We start from the raw sequence: 21,742 nt of genomic DNA, 5'->3' as shown, positions 1-21,742 counted from the left end.
ACGTGGAATGGATGGAACAATATATATCTAGTCGAGCCCACGGCAGGTGTAATATTTACCTCCCCAGCATCCAATCTAGGCCGATTCTATTGGGAAATAGTACCAATTAAACTACCAGCTAGCACTGAATACAAGTTAGGATATCAGTCGCGACTGGGAAACGGACCCGGATCGTTGACGTTGAAGTCATACCTGCTAGCCATTGTGCCACTGACTTCATCCATTAGATATGCTTACGACACCGGGCACATGTTCATGCAATCTCGCCAGGCATAGGTATGTGTTTTTGTCGACACAGAAAATGACGTCACTCGATCTTCAGCTATTCCCGGATGTAAAGAAAATAAAAGTAGACAGGCTAAACTTGAAATTGCATTGGTCCATAGTCAGGGGTCACGCGCATGGGTCACCCCGTCTATATGTATGCGCATGGAATTCGGTTTTGTTTTGTTTTGCTAATTGGGAGTCAATTTTCAGCTCTTTCTAACGATTTGAAAATACCGGTACCTGGGCTTTAGCAGGACATGTCAGCTTTTCATCTACGAAAACATATTTGAACTCCGAATAAACACAAATCCAACAGGATTCCGTAACGGAGCAAGGTTATATGGAGATTTTTGGAACTTATCAAATCGTTCAAAAGGTCCTTTTTGAAATTGTCTGAAAGTGTCACTATATGCCTCGGATGTATATTTCCGTATTTGAGAGCTGCAGACGACCTAGACATGTCAGCAATAGTTTCAAAATGAATTTCGTTTAATAAATGTTGATTCTACGGAAGCGTGAAAGGGCCATCAGACGCTAATAAGTTTTATTACGTTACGTTACTTTTCATAAAGTGTTTTATTTAAAGTACAAAGCAGTAGGAAGTAGGCTATTGTTGAGCAGTTTCTGGTACATTGAAGTAAAACAAATTTTCTACCGATTGCTTTGGTATGGTGAAACCAGCAGAGGTATGCAATACCGCAATATAATGCATAAAGAAAGTAACGCAGACCAATTAAATCCATAAATTATTCTAAATATTTCACCACAAGATCAAATTGATTATTCAAAGGTAAGAATTATGGGAGGTATCACATTTTTGTTTTCATTATGCAAAATGTTTTCGACTGGCGAGATTATACGGTTATTGACAATGTGGCATCCCAAAAACTTCAATGATAATTCATTCCCATGTAATTCCTACTCACATACATCAGGTATCTCACATCCATAACAGCTATAATTTTAATTTTGTAGCAACGGAAAGCAGATATATGCAAATGATTAACTTAAATAAAATCTATACACCCCGCTTTAACAGAAATGTTTGTTATGAAAACACGTAGGCGAAATCCCAACCTTTCCTAAGGGTACAATCTAAAATTAAAGTGCATCTTTACAATTTAACGTAAACAAACAATAGATAAATACTTAAGAATATTCGCACTGTCGCAATAAGTTATTAAATTATCCAGTTACGTCGGTATAAAGATATAACATATAGAGTGCTTTGTCGTAAATAAAAAAGGGAATGTAAACACAATTGAAGGTTTTGCTCTATTTTACATATTATCAATTTACTGTGTATACTTATATATAAAATGTTGTGATTCATTCATGTGTTTGTATGTATTTACACGGTTTGAAATAAACGGGGTAACACAAACTGAGGCATGAAAACAACAAAAACAAAAATAAATAAACACAAAGAAAGAAAGAAATACAATAAACTTCTATATCTATTTAAAGAGATTTAAAGACAAAACATGATTTAGTTCAAATCGTACTTTTACATGTTTATAATGATAATTATCAGATTATATTATGAGCCGCACCATGAGAAAATCAATATAGTGCGTTTGCGACTAGCATGGACCCAGAACAGCCTGCGCATCCACGCAGTCTGGTGAGGATCCATGCTGTTCGCTAATAGTTTCTCTAATTGCAATAGGCTTTGAAAGCGAACAGCGGATGCGCAGGCTGGTCTTGATCCATGCTGGTCGCAAACGCACTATGCTGGTTTTCTCATGGCGTGGCTCATATAAGTACACCTTGTATTCAGGACATCATCAGATTTGATCTTTGATTTTTTAATTTTAAGACAAAGTACTCGTAGAATCACGTAGAACGAATGATTAAGAAAACCAGCTTTAGAGACACATAAACTTTCATTACATGTACGCTTGAACTGTGACGTTTCAGTGACTATTAAGATAGGTAAGCTATTGGACTCACCTTTGCGTCGGCGTCGGCATCGGCGTCCCGTTTGGTTAAGTTTTTGTATGTAAGCTGATATCTCAGTAACCACTTGTGGGAATGGATTGAAACTTCACACACTTATTCACTGTGATAAACTGACTTCCGCTGCTTAGGTTCCAAAACTCATTTCTGCTTCTTCTTTTTTTACAAAAGTATGCCCCTTTTTCGACTTAGAAAATTTTATTTAATGTTTTATTTGTAAGCTGGTATCTCAGTACCAACTCATGGGAATGGGTTGAAACTTCACACACTTGTTCACTGTGATGATCTGACTTGCAGTGCACAGGTTCCATAACTCTACTTTGCATTTTTTACAAAATTATGCCCCTTTTTCGACTTTTGGTTAAGTTTTTGTAAGCTGGTATCTCAGTACCCATTAATGGGAATGGATTGAAACTTCACACACTTGTTCGCTGTCATGGTCTGACATGCGGTGCACAGGTTCCATTTTACAAACATATGCCCCTTTTTTGACTTAGCTGTTTTTTGGTTAGGTTTTTGTATGTTAGTTAGTATATCAGTACCAACTAATGGGAATGGATTGAAACTTCACACAATTGTCCATTGTCATGAGCTGCTATGCATTGTACAGGTTCCATAATTCTGTTTTGCAATTTTACAAATTATGCCCCATTTTCGACTGTAATGTTCATTAAGTTGACAAGGTTGTTGAATAGTAGAGGGTTGCTGTCCTCCGACAGCTTTTCTTAAACTTCTAGTAAGCCAAATGTTATACTTGTAGATTCTAAAAGTAAACATGGCTCCAACTTGGACATGTAACATTTGAGCTTTCAGTGTGTATGCTAAATGTTATTGTTTTTGTAGATTTTAATTTGCGACAGGTAGTTTATCTTAAAATAGAAAAAGTGGAAACTCCACAGGTCGCTCAACACAACAAAAACGAAAATGTTGCAGGCTCGGTTTGATTGAGCCTGTTCATGGACGGTAGTGGAAATGCATGCTACCGTCCACGCCCTCTAGCCCCGGGTTGAGCAGAACTCAACAGTTACACATGCTAAAAGTACAAAAAAAAACAATTTAGAGAAATCCGCAGATGTAAAGTCTAAGGAAAACTGAAGCCTCATTCTAAATTATTATGATTGTATCCGTTCGTCAGAATCTTAAAATACAAAACTTTGTGTATAGTTTTGAATAGTTTTCAAGTTTCTATCGGGTGAAATATTTTATATTGTGGATACTTGTTTCAGCGCAAATGGTCTTTTAAAAATATAAAATAATTGAAACATAAAAATTTAGAATTTCAGTGCATTTAGCTACAGTCAATCTATGAATGCAGTTAGTTCTTCTAGAAGGTTAAGATATATCAGAACGAACATTTTGATATTAGTATCGTACAAATTGATACCATGAACTCAATTAAAAGCTTACATTTGTTGCTTAAAGATGTTAATTTCTTAGTTTGTGCTTAAGCTTTTTAAATTATCACCTTTAACCCGTACTGGCGACTCCTCCAGTAAGACTGTAGTGAGTTAAAGCTCAATCGTAGTTCGAAATACAGAAAACGCGCCAATTTCAGAAGTGTCACTAGTTCTTAAGCGTGTCATGTGTAAAACACCCTTAAGGAGGACTCTTATCCAAATGTTAGTTCTTTCAGTTGGTGGAGCCAGTGACCGAACTCATGACCCTTGGTTTCGTAATCATTATAATTATGATGTTTATAGACAGAGCTGTATAGAAGCTTACATACTACCAGATATTTTACATAATATATCATGAACAACTTAACCTATAAATAAATGAGTACAGTTATATGATGAAAATGTAGGAGTACAACTTTTACAACTATCCCAAAACCATCGACACTTCCTAAACACGCCCAGTAGTATAACTAAAATTGACTGCGTCAGTACTTGCTACTTCAAGAATGTGCCTTTTTTTCGAAGTTTTTATTGAAAATTCGAAAATGTGATAATTGGTGTGAAATACAAGACGCCTAATTTTTGTTTTGCTTCAATAGATTTTACCCTGATTATATCCATGTTGCATACAGTAACTTAAAGGTTTTCTCCCAATAACAGGTGTTAAGTTTATTTCATAAATTAAACTAAGTCGAGCGAGGTCGAATATGCACACGCAAAAATACTTTATTTTTTAACATTCCTGCGTGCGTAAATAATGCACAAACATTGTAGACATTACATAAGGAGCATTGAATGATAAATAGTTATTAGAAAGTAAGTTCACTCTTGTTATTGTTTTCCCTAAAGTTCGTATTCGAATAAAGACAATTTTCCCAAGTCAGAGTGTCGTTATATTGAAAAACATGTTTTTAACCAGGTTTTCATAGAAAATGGGTTATTAGATTGGGGTATGTCGTTGGGCGGGAGTCAAACTTTGTTTAACTCATTAAGGACGCAAATCGCATTTATGCGTTCATTTTATCTCTTATCGAGTACCGCATGTCGTATTTATCCGTCAAAAGATAACAGCCGTGTATGCCGAGGATCGCATAAATGCGCTATCTGCCTGATAGTACTGTATGCCGCATGACGTGGTTTTACGCTAATAAGAGTACTAACGATTGGACTGCTGTCAAAGTCAACTAATTAAATATTTTACACTAAAGATTTATAAAACCCGGAAGCGATCGAAACTATCAAAATATTTATTATTTAAGCATGTATTTTCAATATACTCATCACTAAATATCGCAACTACAAAGTTATTTCTAGGTATTGCCTGTTTGATTTTCTCATTCTAATATACTGCAGAGTCTTTCTTTTTCATTCAGTATTTTTAACTTTATTAAATAAAGCATAATTCTTTTCTTTTATAATGTCATTTGCTTTAAAGTTTAGCGGTAAATGATATTTGAATAAATATAAAATAATCAAATAATGGCTGTTTTTCTATGTCAAATCTTTCTTGAATATTGCAGTTTTCCATATTCGTGTTACTTCAGTAGGCCTGTGAAACAATTTTGCAAATTAAAATAAACAATAGTAAATTAATTTGTTTTAATAGATCATAAATTGTAGTATCAGATGTAAAAATATCAGTTTTATTCATCTGTTATAAACAGATGTTTGTCCCTAATATTGATCAAAGAATGCCTAGATCTTATCGATTATTGATTATCAGTGAAAATCCACAGGCATACAAAGCAGATAAATTGATAAGTGGCTCAGGAATGTATCGGAAAATTGATGCCAGTAATTAAGCGGCGATATGGCTGCAGGTGTTAATGAGTTAAGTTTGGAACAAGCTTTAGACACCAAACTTGGTCTGTAGATAAATAGTAAGGAGACAAAGGTTGGGATTGCTTTTGGGGTAATTTGGGTCAAGGTCAAGGTCACTATTGCTAAAAAATGTAAAAATGTTTTTTTCTTTTTCCGTTTTTTTTTTGGTGACAAAAAGGTCATTTTAATGCCATTGGGTAACTAAATATAGAAAAATATGGTCATAGTTATAATAAAAAATAAATTTGTTTTCAGTTTGATCATCAGAAAGCTGGTTTCGAGTTTATAACTTTAAATATAAGAACTGGCTTCGAATTATATTTTGGGTCACTGTTACTAAAAATAGAAAAATGATTTATGCTCAATATCTTTAGTTTGGGTGCACCTATTGTCAGCAAACCAGACTCATAAATTACATAGGGAAATGACACATGTACTTCTGAATGCCATGACTGGATGCAGTCAGATATTTATACATGTATTAGAATATGACCATTTTTTAAATAACCTCTTGGCGTGATGCAAAGTTTGAAAACCTGGTTTTCGTGGAATTTCCACGCTTTTTCGTTTGATAATTGTTTGAAACTTATTTTATGCTGCCACTCGGATTGCAATATATAAAACGTGGTGTAAACTATAATTTTTCTTACGCATTTGAATTAAGTTATAAATGTTATTGCATAATTAAGGAAAAAGATGTGTCCTACCATTATGTAGATTAATACAAGTAAGTGCTTGTTTGAATCATGTGTTTGAGAATATTATGTACTGGTAACGAATGATGCACGTCTGTGCCATAAGTATTTGCATAATATCATAGTAATACTGAGTGACCAAATTGCACTGAATTTATGCTTGTATGTTATAACTATCGCAGGTAATTTACTTGTGGGCGACGGATGTTAACAGACTAACAGTTGTCGTCCTTATCTATGGTGGCATATTTCTGCCTCGAGATAGCTAGGTAGCTATCACGATAATTTGTAAACTTTCTAGGAAATGTGTGCATTTTTTTTCTGAAAAAAATTCAGCAATAAATGATATTTTCTAGATAATTTGGCGTTAATGCTTGGAACTGCCACGAGATGCTCTGTAACTATCACGATAATATTTTAAACTTTCCAGCAAAGTTGTGCATTTGTCTGAAAACATTATCGGAATAAATTATTTTTTCTGGATATGCTTTTTATTTCCAGGAAACTATAGGCTATTGTGATAAACTTGTCAGAAAAGTTCGAAATATCGAGATAATTTCTGAAAGTATTGAGAAAGGTAATTTACCTAATAAATGGCAGTTGAGGACACTTACACAAAAGGTATTGAGAAAATAATGTAAATGATAGCAATAATATTTCCAGGAAACCTTCCACTATTGAGATAATCTTTTCAGAAAACTTCGCTTTATCAAGATAATTTTTTGAAGTATCGCGATAGCTACCTAATTATCTCAAGGCAGAAATATGCCACCATATTTATCCTACATTGTGTTTTTGTTTTTGCTCTGAGCATTGTATAGTTCGAATTTTTATAGTTGAGGTCAAACGCTGAACCGCTTCTTACGCAAGTGATACTGGCTGCCTGCTGTCAAAATTTAAAAAAAAAGATACCTGCTAAGTGATAATCTCTTTTGCGGTGATATAAGAAAATCTAGTCTGATTTTAAAAGGACAAGAAAAGAAAATTAAACGTGTTTTGAGACAAAAATACTTTTTAATCTTGTTTTAAGGTTTAGTCTTAAATTACTATAAGTTGCTAACAGAATTAACCTCAATTCTAAAGTAGATTTGAAAAGAATTAGAAATATTAAAAGGTCAAAACAATCAGCAGAAAATGAATTTATTCCATTTCTGTTGGTGAAAATGCCGTTTTGTAAAGAAATGTATAGATATATTTTATAGAAAATAAATTCCTAGATACAGAACATTGAAATCTTTACAAATTAATAACGATAACAATAGGTCATAGAGGACACTTGGAAGTGGAAATGTCTTTTGCTCGAAATATAAGATGAAATTGCCATAACAAGAACACTATGGGCTTTTCTGACCATCAAGGTTTGAGAAAAACTACTTTTTACAATGTCTTTTTTATATTTATCTTTGAAAAGAATTCCTTCAGAAAATAATGACATTTTTCGACAAAGCATGAACAACCCTGTCCTTTAAAGGACCGATTACCGGAATCATGAAATTATACGGATGGCGATATCTTCAGTACAAAATTATTCAGAGTTCTTCAGACTCACTGGGACTAATCTGTTGCTTTTGTCCCGTTTTTCTGACAATTGATAGTGTTATTTTGTTGCTTTGTCTAGTACAAACACATCGAGTACATGTTTATCATGTCGTCCTTGCCGCATACGCTTGCTATTTATGAATATTTCTCATAAATCATATTTCTTTCGATAATTTGTCGAAAGGCAAAGATGTGGAAAATTGAGTTCTCGTATATAGAAGCTCAAATCATTTGTACGGAATGTTTTGCGTCTTAAGTGAAATCACCAGGGGTAGGCACAGCCACAACATAGCATGTAAAGACTGCACCACAGAGACATTTTAAAATGATAGATCTGTCTAAATATTTCACATCAGACCAGATCTACAATATTATTGAAAGGTTAGGATTATAGACAGCGGTTTATTTAGCAAAAGTAAGACAACCGGTGTGAAGACCGGAGATGGTAAAGTAGTATCTCAGACTATTACAAATAATAACCACAGTTGCAGAGTCATAGTAGAAGGGCAACTGTTGAATGATGTACCTAACTGCCATAAATGGGTCTCAACGTTTGACATGTATATATATATACCATTGTACCGAATTTTATAAAATCACAAATTTGTGACAAAACAAAACAAAACAAAAAACATCTTTTACTTGAACAAATTACAAGATACTAATGTGAAATAAATCAAGGTATGTTATGATATGATTGATGTAATGATATGATTAATAAAGGTAAGCATGGGTAGTTGACGGAAGTCTGCACCTGGAATGGATGGAACAATATATATCTAGTCGAGCCCACGGCAGGTGTAATATTTACCTCCCCATCATCCAATCTAGGCCGATTCTACTGGGAAATAGTACCAATCTAAGTATTATATAACACTGAATACTGGTTAGGATATCAGCCGCGATTGGGAGTCGGACCCGGATCGATGACGTTGAAGAAAACTCTGTTAGCCACCGACTTCCTTGTTTAGATATAATGATATCATCAGCATCTTGAATATTTCGTCTATTATCATTAAGCTTAATTATTACACGCTGCAGTTTCATAAATCTTTTCATGAAAATGTTTTATTTACAGTGCAAAGCAGCGGGAAATATGTTATTTTTAGTAGTTTCTGGTACATTGCTTTGGTGAAACCAGCAGAGGTATGCAAAACCGCAGAATAATGAATTAAGAAAGTAAAAAAGGCTACTTAAAGCGATTAAAGTATTCTAAATATTTCACCACAAGATCAAATTGATCATTCAGAGGTTAGGATTATGGGAGGTATCACATTTCTATTTCATTTTGTTTTTAAAATGTACTCGAGTGGCGAGATTGTACGATTATCCAAAAAAACCTCAATGATCATTCATTCCCATGTAATTCCCACCCACATACAACAGGTATCTTTCTTTCACAACAGCTATAGTTACAATTTTGTAGTAACAGAAAACAGGTACAATTTGATCTATTTACGAAGATCGTTATTACAACCATAATTAATACAAAGCATGTCTATATTAATTTGTTTGTGATTTATTAGCAACAAATATTTAGTAAATACGGTGTTAAACTTTATGTTATATCGAAACAAAATTACCATGAATACTCACCTGTTCTGCAAAACTATGGTCACAATATCATTTCATGAATAATATCAAAGGTATATTCATATTTTAAAATTCTTATGGTTAAATGATCACTCTGTTACTACAAAATTCAAGTTGCAGATCGGACCACACATAATATAAAGCAAAAATGTTAAAAATGAATTAAAATCAAATCTTTATTTTGAATACTCAGGGCCAGTATTCAGCAACGTTTAAAATCCAGAAGCTTAAACTTAAAATGCTTTGTAAGTATTTTACTTGTATAAATTGTTATGAAACTTCACATGTATGTGCATCAGGTGATTACAAACATTTCTTTGAAATTTTATTGCTAAAGAAATGCTATAAACAAAGTTATAGCAAATAGTATATTTTCCATTTCTTAACAGAATCTGTAAGATCTTTTGGAGACATAGAACGCAACTAAGCAAAATAATAGCAAAATCTATTCACGGGAGATAACGAAATGTGCCCCTCACGCCCGTAGCACCGTTTTAGGCAGCATTTCATTTCAGTGAAGTTGAATGGATTCTATAATCTCAAAGGACAAGAAAACCTAATAACACAGAGTTTTACACAATAAGGTTGATGAATACGGGCCCTAGCAGCGCATATTAATGCTCAACTGTGTAGTGCTTGCAGTGACGAAAGATTAGTGGAAGTGCTCAGTCCTAGTATATATAAGAAGATTATAATACCCACTTTGACAGAAATGCTTGTGAACAAAGCACGAGGGCGAAGTCCAGCTTTCGTATCGTTGACCCTTCCTTAGGGTACATCAAGTTAAAGTGCATCTATACAATTTTACGTAAACAAATGTTTGATAAATATTCAAGAATATCAACACTGTCACAATTAGCTATTAAATTATCTTGTTACGCCGGTATAAAGATATAAATTATAAAGTGTTTTGACGTAGGTATAAAAGTAAATGTAAACAAAATTGATCAATTTTAATTTGTGATAAACAGTTTGTCGCAAAACTTAAGCAAAATATAAAGCCTCAATCCAAATTAGTCTGAAAGTATCAGTTTGTCAGATGTTCACATCTAAAACCTACCAGATAGTTTTAAAAAGCTTTTCTAGTTTCCTTTTAGTGAACTCATTTCATATTTTACATACATGTTGCAGCGCAAATGGTCTTTTAAAAACATAAAATAACTGAACCATAAAAAATAAGAATTTCAGAGCATTTTTCTGCAATCAGTCTTTAAATGCAGTCAGTTTATGCTAGTAGATTATGATATATCAGAACAAATATCTTGATATTAATATATTACAACAAAGTGATAACATGAACACAATTAAAACAGCTAAAATATAATGTTATATATCATCATAATACGTTTGTTGTTTAATAATGTTTATTTGTTAGCTTGTGATTAAGCTTGCTTTATAATTATCACCAGTAACTGGCGACTCCTTAAGCAAGTTTGTTGATTTAAAGTTGAATTGTAGTTCAAAATTACAGAAAACACTCCAATTCCAGAGGCTTCTTTGGTTCTAAAGCTTGTCAGGTGTAAAGCACCCATACACGGAACTCTTATCCAAATGTTAGTTACCGAACTCATGACCCCTGGTTTCACAGTCATTAAACGATGTAAATAACAGATCTGTAGAAAAGCTGTTTATACACTACCAGGTATTTTACATAATTTATCATAAATAACTTAATCTATTAATTATATAAAGCATAGTTATATAATCATAATGAAAATGTAAGAGAAAAACTTTTACAACTATCACAAGAGCATCCGTTTCAACCTCATTAAACACGCCAGCAATAGCTGAAATTGACTGCTTCAGTACTTGCTCCTTTTTAACGGAAACTTAGAAAATCTGATAATTGGCATGAAATACAACCAGTCTAATTACGTTTTTCCTCCTGATTAATATATGCATTATGCATAAGGTCACTTATAGGTTTTCAGTCTCACTAAAATTACAGGTGTTAAGTTTTATTGCATAAATTAAACCTACTCGAGTGTGGTTGTAAGTGCACATGTACAAAGCTTTTTATTATCAACATTCCTGCATGCGTAAATAATGTAAATAATGCACAAACATCGTAGATATTGAATAAGAAGCACGAAAGGACGAATAATTATTTGTACGTAAGTTCATTCTCTAAAGTTCGTATTTGAATAAAAAATATCTTTCCGAGGTAGAGTAGCATTATATTGAAGAAAAAAATCGCCTGAGAATTGTTTGAAAATTATTTCATGCTCTCACTTGGATTGAAATATATAAGACGTGGTAGATATGCATTTGAATAAAGTTATGAATGTAAAATATTGCATAATTAAGACAAAAGATGTGTCCTACCATTAGTGTAAGCGCTTGTTTGGAACATCTGTTTGGAAGTATTAATTTTTTACGTCCCGAATGCTGCAGGTTTGTACCATGAGTATTTCCATAATGTCTTAGTAATATTGGGAGACCAAATTGCACGGAAATTGGCTGACTTCTTTGAAGGCCACCCAAAATTGTTGTTGTAATCCTACATTGTGTTTTTGTACTTAACCATTTATAGTTCGAATACTGAACCACACCGACAAACGGATTTACTTCCTAAGCCAGTTATGCCGGCTTACTGCTGTCACAATTTAAAAAGCACTTGTTCAGAGAAAATCCCTTTCGCACTAACATTTCTAACATGATAATCGTATTTCATAATATTTATGCATTAAAATGTCTTTTATCATATCGCATTGTAGCATTGTGTAGTGTTTTGTTGCACTGCATTACATTGCATTTCCAACATATTTTAAGCCTTTCAATAAGAGTAACATATCATCATAATATTTTTGATATATTTTGACTGATTGTATTGGTTGCATGGTTTCCCATCAGAAAGAAATGAAACAACAGTAACAGTGTTCATTGTATTCAAATCTCCTCTAAAGTCCTATTTCTTTAATTTAAAAGATAGTTTTAGGATGTACGTACTTAAACGGGACATAGTTTTTTTCTCATTTTGAAAGCTTTCGAAATTTTCTGTCTGCAGCTTTTCTAAAATGACACCAACGGCGGTCTTTATATTGCTAAATGATGCATAGTAATGCAACAGGGTAACCACTTAGAATTATAAATAAATTTAAATATTTTGACAAAAGATCAAATCGTTTATGGCAAATCTTCAGCAACATACACACATCCAGGCGCAGGTGCGGTAAAAATGTTATAAGCATGAATAGGGTAGGTAGTCGCTGCTGGGAGTTTGTAATTCTACATTCAGGCATCCTCTAATTCTATATTAGGCATTGTTATTAACCTGCCACATACATCCCTCTATGATTTTATATTTAAGCATTCTTATTTACTGGCCACATAATAAGCAAACCATAATAACAGGTGACAAAATGTGTTCTGATACGAAAAATGTACAAGTTCTTTTTTGTTTGTTTATTTATGTTTTAACGCCGTTTTTCAACAGTATTTCTGTTATGTAACGGCTGGCATTTGACCTTCCTTAACAAGTGTTCCTGGATACTGTTCCTGTACAAACCTGTTCTCCGCAACTAACTGCCAACTTCCCCACATAAATCAGAATTGGAAGACGAATGATTTCAAACACAATGCCTTATATCAAATCGTCACGGAGAACATACGCCTCCCCCGGGGATCGAGCTCTCGACCCAGCGAAGCGATCCGTAGATCTGCGCTCTCCCTGTTGGGCTAAAGCGGGCGGGCTTGCACGAGTTCTGCAAAGCAGATATTGCACAACATTCGGAGCGAAGTATTGCTCCGTGGAAGATCCTTCAACAATGTGATTATATATTAAGACCAATTCTTGCATAAAAAATACTCGGAATATGTCTGTGGCCTCTATCTTCGGTCTCAGTCACAAACATTTCCTCGGACTTCAGCTGACGTTAATACACTAAAACGTGTATCATCCCTATATTCTCTGTAAGGACCAAAAAATAAAATTGGAAACTAATAGTCACAGATTTTATTTAAACTGATATTTTCTTGAAGAGCATTCAAAAGGAGGCAATTCACTAACTCCCTTAATTTAGAAAAAAATCAGGTATGTGTGTGTGCCTATTTTGTTATCAGGAAAATACTAGAAATGGCCCTTTATTTTCGTACTTGCAAATTTTAAAGGCGAATGAACAACGTTTCATGCCAAACTAGTATTTCTAAAGATTTCTTTGATTCTTGAATAATCTAGAATTGCAAATACAAATGTACAAGAAAAAAAAATATTTATGGGCAAAACAAACGTTTAAATTGTGCTTTACATCTTGAAAAGTAAACAGGACTCAGTGGTGTAGTATATTTGTTTCTATAAAGAGAAGACGAAAAAGAAACATAAATTGTAGTGGGTCATTCAGACACATTTTTATGATTTGGGTCAAAGTTCTTGATTTGGAGTATTAACCCCCTCTCCACCCCCACTTCCCCCATTGATGCTGCTCTTTATTAAGGAAAGCTCAAAGAGCTTAACTAAGTTTAATTCGTGGTTAGAGTACACCAAATATTTTCCCATAGACTTCCATGAAAACATTATGGCGTGTACGGCCTTTCATAAATTGACACATGTATATTAAATAACATTTTTGTCAAGAACTATCTTAGTTTCCCAAAATATCGGACGAAAAAATTATGAATAGAGATACTTTCGTCTGAATGAGATGACTCCCGTTTGCATTTTTTTGCATTGAGGGAGAAATTCGTTTGATAAAATTTTTATTCGATATACATGAAGTAGCAAATTTTGTCACAATGTACAATAAAATACTCTCAATGCAGTAAAAATTTCAATTTTGAAATTGATATTGAATTGAGACTTTTAATCACATCTTTTCTTTGTTTACATGACTGGCCAATTAGAACGGACAAACATTACCTTATTCCCATTAAAAATGACATTTTCCGACAAAGCATATGACAGACGAAAAAACTGTCCTGTAAAGGGCCGATTACCGGAATCGTAAAATAATACAGATATCTCTCTGTTGGCGATATCTTCAGTACAAAATTATAGTTTCTTCAAACTCACTGGGATTAAACTGCTTTTATCCCGTTTTTCAAGCCATTAATAGTGTTATTTCCTTGCTTTGTCTCCTACAAAACATTGAGTACATGTTTATCATGTCGCCCTTTCCGCACATGCTTGTAATTTATGAAAATTTCTCATAAATCATATTTCTTTGATAATTTGTCGAAACGCAAAGAAGCGGAAAATTGAGTTCTCGTATATTGAAGTTCCAATCATTTTGTACGGAATATTTTGCCTCTAAAGTGAAATCAGCACAGGTATACACAGCCACAACATTGCTTGAAATGACTGCACCACAGAGGCATTTAAAAATATATTTGTCTAAATATTTCAGCATGAGATCAGATCTATAATTTTATTGAGAGGATTGGACTATAGAAAGTGGCTCATTTGGCAAAAGAAAAACGACTGGCGTGAGGATTTAGGAAGATGATAAAGTAGTACATCAGACTATTACAAAAAATAGCCACAGTTGCAGAGTCATAGTAGAATGTTAAATGATGTACCTTTAACTGCCAATACATGGGTCTCAAATTTTGAAATAAAACTGCCATTTATGCGAAAGGGATTTAAATATTTTCGAAGTATTATCAATAAAAATGTTGTAAATACAATTTTAAACTGTATATAATAAATCATAGAGAACAAAATTTACGATATGTGCTAAAAATATCTGTTCCGTTTCGATAACGTCGAATATATATTTCATATAATTATAAAATCACTTTATTAACTTCCGCGTGGTGTAACATAATTTCACTAATATTTTCAGATTTTACAAAACAAGTTCAAGATATCTAGTTGAAAAGAAAAAGTATAACCAACGTTTTAACTTCGTTAAGTCTCAGTTATTCTCATAGTTACGAGTGTCTCTATAGATTTATACAATATAATGATGATTATAATGTGCGACTTGTAGATTTCCTTTATGCATATTATGTTTTCCTTGCCTACCACATGTAAATGCGTACATCTCAGTATAGCGCGTCTAACCATTGCAACAAGTGACTGAAACCCACTTGGCTGTTGCAGAGGTTTCAAACTTCTACAGACTATAGTATCGCATGCTAATTAGAGACAGGGCTTATTCTTTAATTTGTGGGTTTTCATACCAGATTATGGATAACATTTAATGGTTTTGATGCCTGTGTAAAGGGGTTTATTCTTATACATCAAAGGATTTAGTCAATTCTGGAAGATTTTTCATAAAGATAATATATATATTATCAAACAGAATTTTATGAAGTCACAAATTAGTGAGAAACTTGAACAGCTTTCAAGATACTAATGTGAAATATATAAAAACAAGGAAGAATATCCAACAGGGAAAGCCGCGTTCTAAAAACGCAGCCTCCCCAAACGCGCACACGAACAACACACGCACACCACACACACAAAGCAAACACACAAGGACAAAACAAACAAACAAAGGAACACAGTGGGGCACCGCCTTGGAACGGTCAGTGGCAAAACCACCACTGGGGAGCTTAAACCAGTTTATGGTGCACCTAACCTCACTCTTACCCCCATCATGTTCCAAAGTCACAGGACAGTGAAAATAAAAGTTATCCCCGCCAGGTGAAACCCTAACATACGCAAAGGCAACAGAAGGCATGTAATGTAAAACACAAAAATGCTCTTATATATATGAAAGAATCTTATAATCTTAATATCAATCATGTTTTAACACAACTTATATATATATAATTACAATTCTTAAGAACCTAAAACGCATGTACTCAATGCCTTTGCAGAAAGTTGTGTTATAACATGATTGATATTAAGATTATAAGATTCTTTCACTGGTTGTATGTGCAGATGGGAATATCCTGCCTCGAGGGTAACTGTTTAGGCGGTAACGAGGCTCAATGCCGAGTTACCGCCTAAACAGTTACCCGAGAGCCGGATATTTCCATCTGCACCTACAACCAGTGACAGAATCTTTTTCTTGCATATCGATTTCAAGAAATAATAATACAAATAAAATCAATCGAACGACTTTCTCTTTAGAACTATTTCTTATAGCAGTATATTTAAACAAAGCGCGGGAAACCAACGCCCGTAAACAGGAAAGACGTTATGACGTTTAAAAAACAATGAATAATGTTTAGTTCCGGTTTTGTTTTATCAGTTGAAGCGTAACGTTATGGATTTTTGATAAAATAACGTGATTTGAATCGAGAAATATACTATCAGGAACCAATAGGAACTGTCAAGGTATTGAATTTTTATTTCGTTTTTTAAATAAAATATAAATTACTACATAAATCTTCTACATATATGTAGTTCGTAATACGTCATTTACAGCACGAGAGTCATCTTACACCCCGGGGTGTAAGATGTATTTTTCCAGCACCGGTAAAAATACCGGAAATCCTCGTCTGGTATGCAAGAAATGATTGATATTATCACATGTTTGACGTCACGGGAGTGAAATGAAGCCATTACATAAATTTGATAATACTCTAGTGTAAAAAAGCTTTGACGTTGACGTCGTTTATTTATAGGAGACGTTGGGCGAACTTGGTCTATAACAAGTAAAGAAAGAAGAAATTTTGATGTTTCAATAGGAAAAGATTACATGTTATAAAAGAATATTAAATTTGTGTCTTTCCGCATCGAATTTGTAAAACTCGTTGAATAAAAATGATATAATGCTCGGCATAGCCTCGCATTTTATTCAAATCGTTCAATGAATTCAGTATGAAAAGATCCTCTGTTTATGATATGATTGATGTAGAGGATATTACATGAGTGTCTTTTCATATTGAATTTATCAAACGAGTTGAATAAAATAATAAAATGCGAGGCTCTGCCGAGCATTTTATCAATTTTATTCAACGATTTTGATAAATTTAATATGGAAAGTCACAAATGTATATTCTTTTTATCACATGTTAGCCTTTCTTGTCGAAAACTAAAAAAATCGACTTTCTTTTACTATATAAATAAGACAATTTGACCGACGTCGCTTATAGTATAAACTACGTCAACGTCAAAGCTTTATTACACTAGTGTATTATCATTTTCTCAATGACTTTATTACACTCCCGCGACGTCAAACATGTGATAAATTATGATATGATTGATAATGGTAAAGGTTTCCTGTTGCCCCACTTCAATGAATTGTTGGAACAACATATTTCCAGTCGAGCCCACAGCTGGCACAATAGTTACCTTCCTAGCATTCAGTCTAGGCCGATACCACTGGAAAACGTACAAATTTAAGTAAATCACCTAGCACTAAATACTGGTTGGGATGTCAACCGCGACTGGGTATCAAGCCCATATCGTCGACGTTGAAGTCAAACATATTAGCCACTGAGCCACTGACTTCCTTGTTTAAATATGATAATATCATCAGTATCTTGAATATTTCGTCTGTAATCACAGGCTTAATTCTGACAGGCTGCAGTTTTATAAAACTTTTCATGAAAATGTTTTATTTAAAGTGCAAAGCAGCGGGATTTATGTTATTCTTGAGCAATTTTTGGTACATTGAAGTTGAACAATTTTTCTACCGACTGCTTTGATTTGGTGAAACCAGCAGAGGTATGCAAAACCACAGAATAATGAATAAAGAAAGTAACACAGAACACTTAAAGCGATTAATTATTCAAAATATTTCACCACAAGATCAAATTGATTATTCAGAGGTCAGGATTATCGGAGGTATCACATTTTTATTTCATTGTTTTTTCAAAATGTACTTGATTGGCGAGATTGTACGGTTATTGACAATGTGGTATATATCCCGAAACCCTCGATGATCATTCGTTCCCATGTAATTTCCCGCCCTCATACAACAGGTAACTTCCACCCGCAACAGCTATAATTCGTAGTGAGATGCATATGATCAATTTAAATAAAATCTATATTAGAAGATCGTAGTAATAACCATGATAAATACAAAGCATGTTTATATGCATTTGTTTGTGATTTATTAGCAACAAATATTTAGTAAATACAGTTTTAAAGTTTATGTTTATCGAAACAGTTACGATGCATATTCGACCTTTTTCTGCAAAAATATAGATAAAATATCGTTTCATGGATAAAATAAAAGTTATATTCATACTTCAGGATTGTTGTGATTAAATTACCAATTTGTCGTGCATGTTCTGTTACTACAAAATTAAAGTTGCAGATAGGGCCACACATAATGTAAAGCACGAATGTTAAAGATTACTTAAGATCAAATCTTTATTTCGCATTCTCAGGGCACGTATTCAGCAGTGTTCAATGCTTGAAACTTATACTTAAAATACCGCATTCTGTTTTTGCTTTATAAGCATTTTATTTTATTGTAATGAAACTTTACATGAATGTGCATCAGGTAATAACAAACATTTTGTGATTTTTTTTTTTGTAAAGAAATGCCATAAACAAAGTGAAAAGTTTATTTTCCTTTCTAAATAAAATCTGTAAGCAGATCCTTTGGAAGCATAGAACTCAACTAAGCATAATGATAGCAAACTCTGTTCATCGGGAGGTAACGAAATGTTACCCTCATGCCCGTAATACCGTCTTAGGCGGCATTTCATTTCAGTGAAGTTGAATGGATTCTATAATCTCAAAGGACAAACCTAAGAACACTGTGTTTTACACTATAATACATATAGGAACTCTTTTTGTTTAAATGAGACTATAATATCTACCCAACTTTGACAAAAATGATTGTGATCAAAGCACGTAGGCGAAATCCAGCTTTTGCGTAGATAACCATTTCACTAGTGTACAACCTCAAATAAAAATGCATCTATACAATTTACGTAAACAAACATTAGATAAATATTTAAGATTATTAACACTGTCGCAATGAGTTATTACATTATCCGGTTACGCCGGAATAAAGATATAAAATCTGTTCTGTCGTATGTAAACACAATTGACGTTTTTTGCTTTATTTTACAAATTGTCATATTGGCGACTCCTTCAGTTGTATTGTAAGTAATATTAAGTGGGAGGATAGTGCAAGATACAGAAGGTGTTGTATTTCCAAAAGCTTTCATGGTTCTCTAGCTTTACAGGTGTAAGACACTCATACACAGAACTCTTATCCAAATGTTAGTTCTTTTAGTTGGTGGTGCGGGCGACCGAACTCATGATCCCTGTTTCCTGCTTAAGGTAGTTCTGCACGTTTGGATCGACACTTTGTCTACAATGTTTAAACTCTAATTTTTCAAAACTTCAGAATATATCTAGAAAAAAAACAGCAAATAGAAAAGATATGATCGTGTGCTCGAGTTTTTGCTAGACTGATTTGAAAAATTTGGATCTCACACAATTTTTCATAATGGGAGTCTATGGGAAAATCATAACTTTCATAACATATTCGCGAATAGACATTTTTCTACAATGTAGATTTTGATGAAACTTCTCACAGTTGTGAATAAACACATGGCCTATAATTTGGTGAAATAAAATGTATAGATCTGTGTGCTTATTTTTGAGATATTTGACCATGATTAAAAAGATCAGGACATTTCACGCTAATTTTAAGACGTTAGTTTGAATATTTGAACGTGTCATATGTTTTAATATCATAGTTTGACTTTAGAAATATAGCAACAGTGCCATTGTTATAAATGTACTCACAGGTTTCGATTAATTCGTAACATGATTTTCATTTCCGAACGCCGAATCCAGGATTTATTTATTCTACGTTTTCCGGATAAATGACGTTGAGCCATCACTTCCGGTTTATCAAACTTGCAGAACTACCTTAAATGATGGTTATAGACAGATATATACATAAGCTTATATACTACCAGATATTTTATATAATTTTTCCTATGAATTATATAAAATCATAGTTATATAATGAAAATGTATGAGAAAAACTTTTACAACTATCCAAAAAGCATCCGTATCAACACTCATTAAACACGCCCAGGAGTGGCTAAAGTACTTGCTATTTCAAGAATGTCCCTTTTCTATTGAAAATTCGAAAATTTGCTAAATGGCATGAAATGCAAAAAGTCTAATTACTTTTTTGCTTCAATAGATTTTACCCCGATTATATGCATTATGCATAAGGTAAAACTGAAACTGAAACTGAATAATTTGATTAAACACCTATTTTTATACAATGATATATTCAATGACGTTGTACATAATAATGATAATAATAGTTATTATAAAAATATTAATAATGACAATAATAATAATAATAATAATAATAATAACAGCCGTATTGTAATAAACAGTCCTGATCGCACCCCTCCCCTTGAGGCCATTTTACCCCTATTGCCAATACCAGTGCTTAAAGCATCTGGTACGCCCAGACGGACTGCATATAGAGGTTCAAACCCCCCGGTTAATGGTGCCATCATATACTATTTAAGAAAGAAATACTAAACACTTCCATACCCATAGAGCCTTACCAACAAGTGCGTTTAAACAAACCTTGGAGATATAAATGTTGAAATGTAAAACCTTTACAAAAATTTAAGAACTATCACCTGCTGTTTTCGCAGGATAAACAGCTATCAAAAATTTAAAACAATTCCGCGAAATCTCTGAAATACAGTGTCTTAAGATTTTTTTTGAATGTGTCAAGTGATTTACTTTTGCGTAGTTCTAACGGCAGTTCATTCTAAAGTTTTGGACCAATAGTACAGAAACTTCTAAACTCCTATCATTGAATGTTTTGCACTTGTTGTATTGGACAACATAACGACATTCAGAATTTTCAGACGGTCTCTTGTCTACTAGGAATATACTCTGTAAGCAATTCTGTTAAGTACAGAGGTGCTCTGCCAGTGTGACAGCTATACATGAAAGAGAGTATCTGGAACTCAATTCTAGCTTTCACCGGCAAACAATGTAAGTGGTACAATGCTTGTTTAGAACTGTCAAATTTCCTCCTGTTAAGTACAAGTTTTGCGCACATGTTTTGAATACGTTGCATCTTACGCACTTCACAGTTAGCTACACCATACAGTGTGACATTGCAATAATCCAGATGTGAAATAACTAGAGACAAAACTAAAATTTCAGTGGCTGCTTTTGTTAAGTATTTTCGGATGTTCTTAATTCGGAGGTAATAAAGGTAACTGAAAGGTTTTCTGTCTCCCTAAAAATTATAGGTGTTAAGTTTTATTGCATAAATTAAACCTACTCGAGTGTGATCGTAAATGCATATGCACAAAAACTTTTATTATAAACATTCCTACATGCGTAAATAATAAATGCACAAACATTGTAGAATTTACATAAGGAGCTTGGAATAATAAATATTTATTAGTTAGAAGTTCATTGTTGTTATTGTTTTCCCTAAAGTTCATATTCGAATAAAGAAAACTTTCCCAAGTCAGACTATCGTTATATTGAAAAACATGTTTTTGAGAATTGTTGGAAAAATTATTTCATGCTGTCACTCGGATTGAAATATATAAGACGTGGTGTGAACTACAAGTTTTCTTATGCATTTGAATTAATATGAATGTAAAATGTTGCAT

General features: G+C 33.4%; 1 protein-coding gene across 4 annotated transcripts in view; it reads left to right on the top strand.

Annotated features, from left to right (window-relative positions):
• The window catches only part of LOC123531398 (fibrillin-1-like), a 126,480-nt gene that overhangs the window by 73,786 nt on the left and 30,952 nt on the right, over positions 1-21,742 (top strand). The gene's annotated exons all lie outside the window — the stretch shown is intronic.

The sequence above is a fragment of the Mercenaria mercenaria genome, chromosome 11, assembly GCF_021730395.1.
Source record: "Mercenaria mercenaria strain notata chromosome 11, MADL_Memer_1, whole genome shotgun sequence".
NCBI classification, from domain to species: domain Eukaryota; kingdom Metazoa; phylum Mollusca; class Bivalvia; order Venerida; family Veneridae; genus Mercenaria; species Mercenaria mercenaria.
The sequence above is the reverse complement of the archived record's forward strand: the minus strand, read 5'-3'. Positions and strand labels throughout refer to the sequence as shown.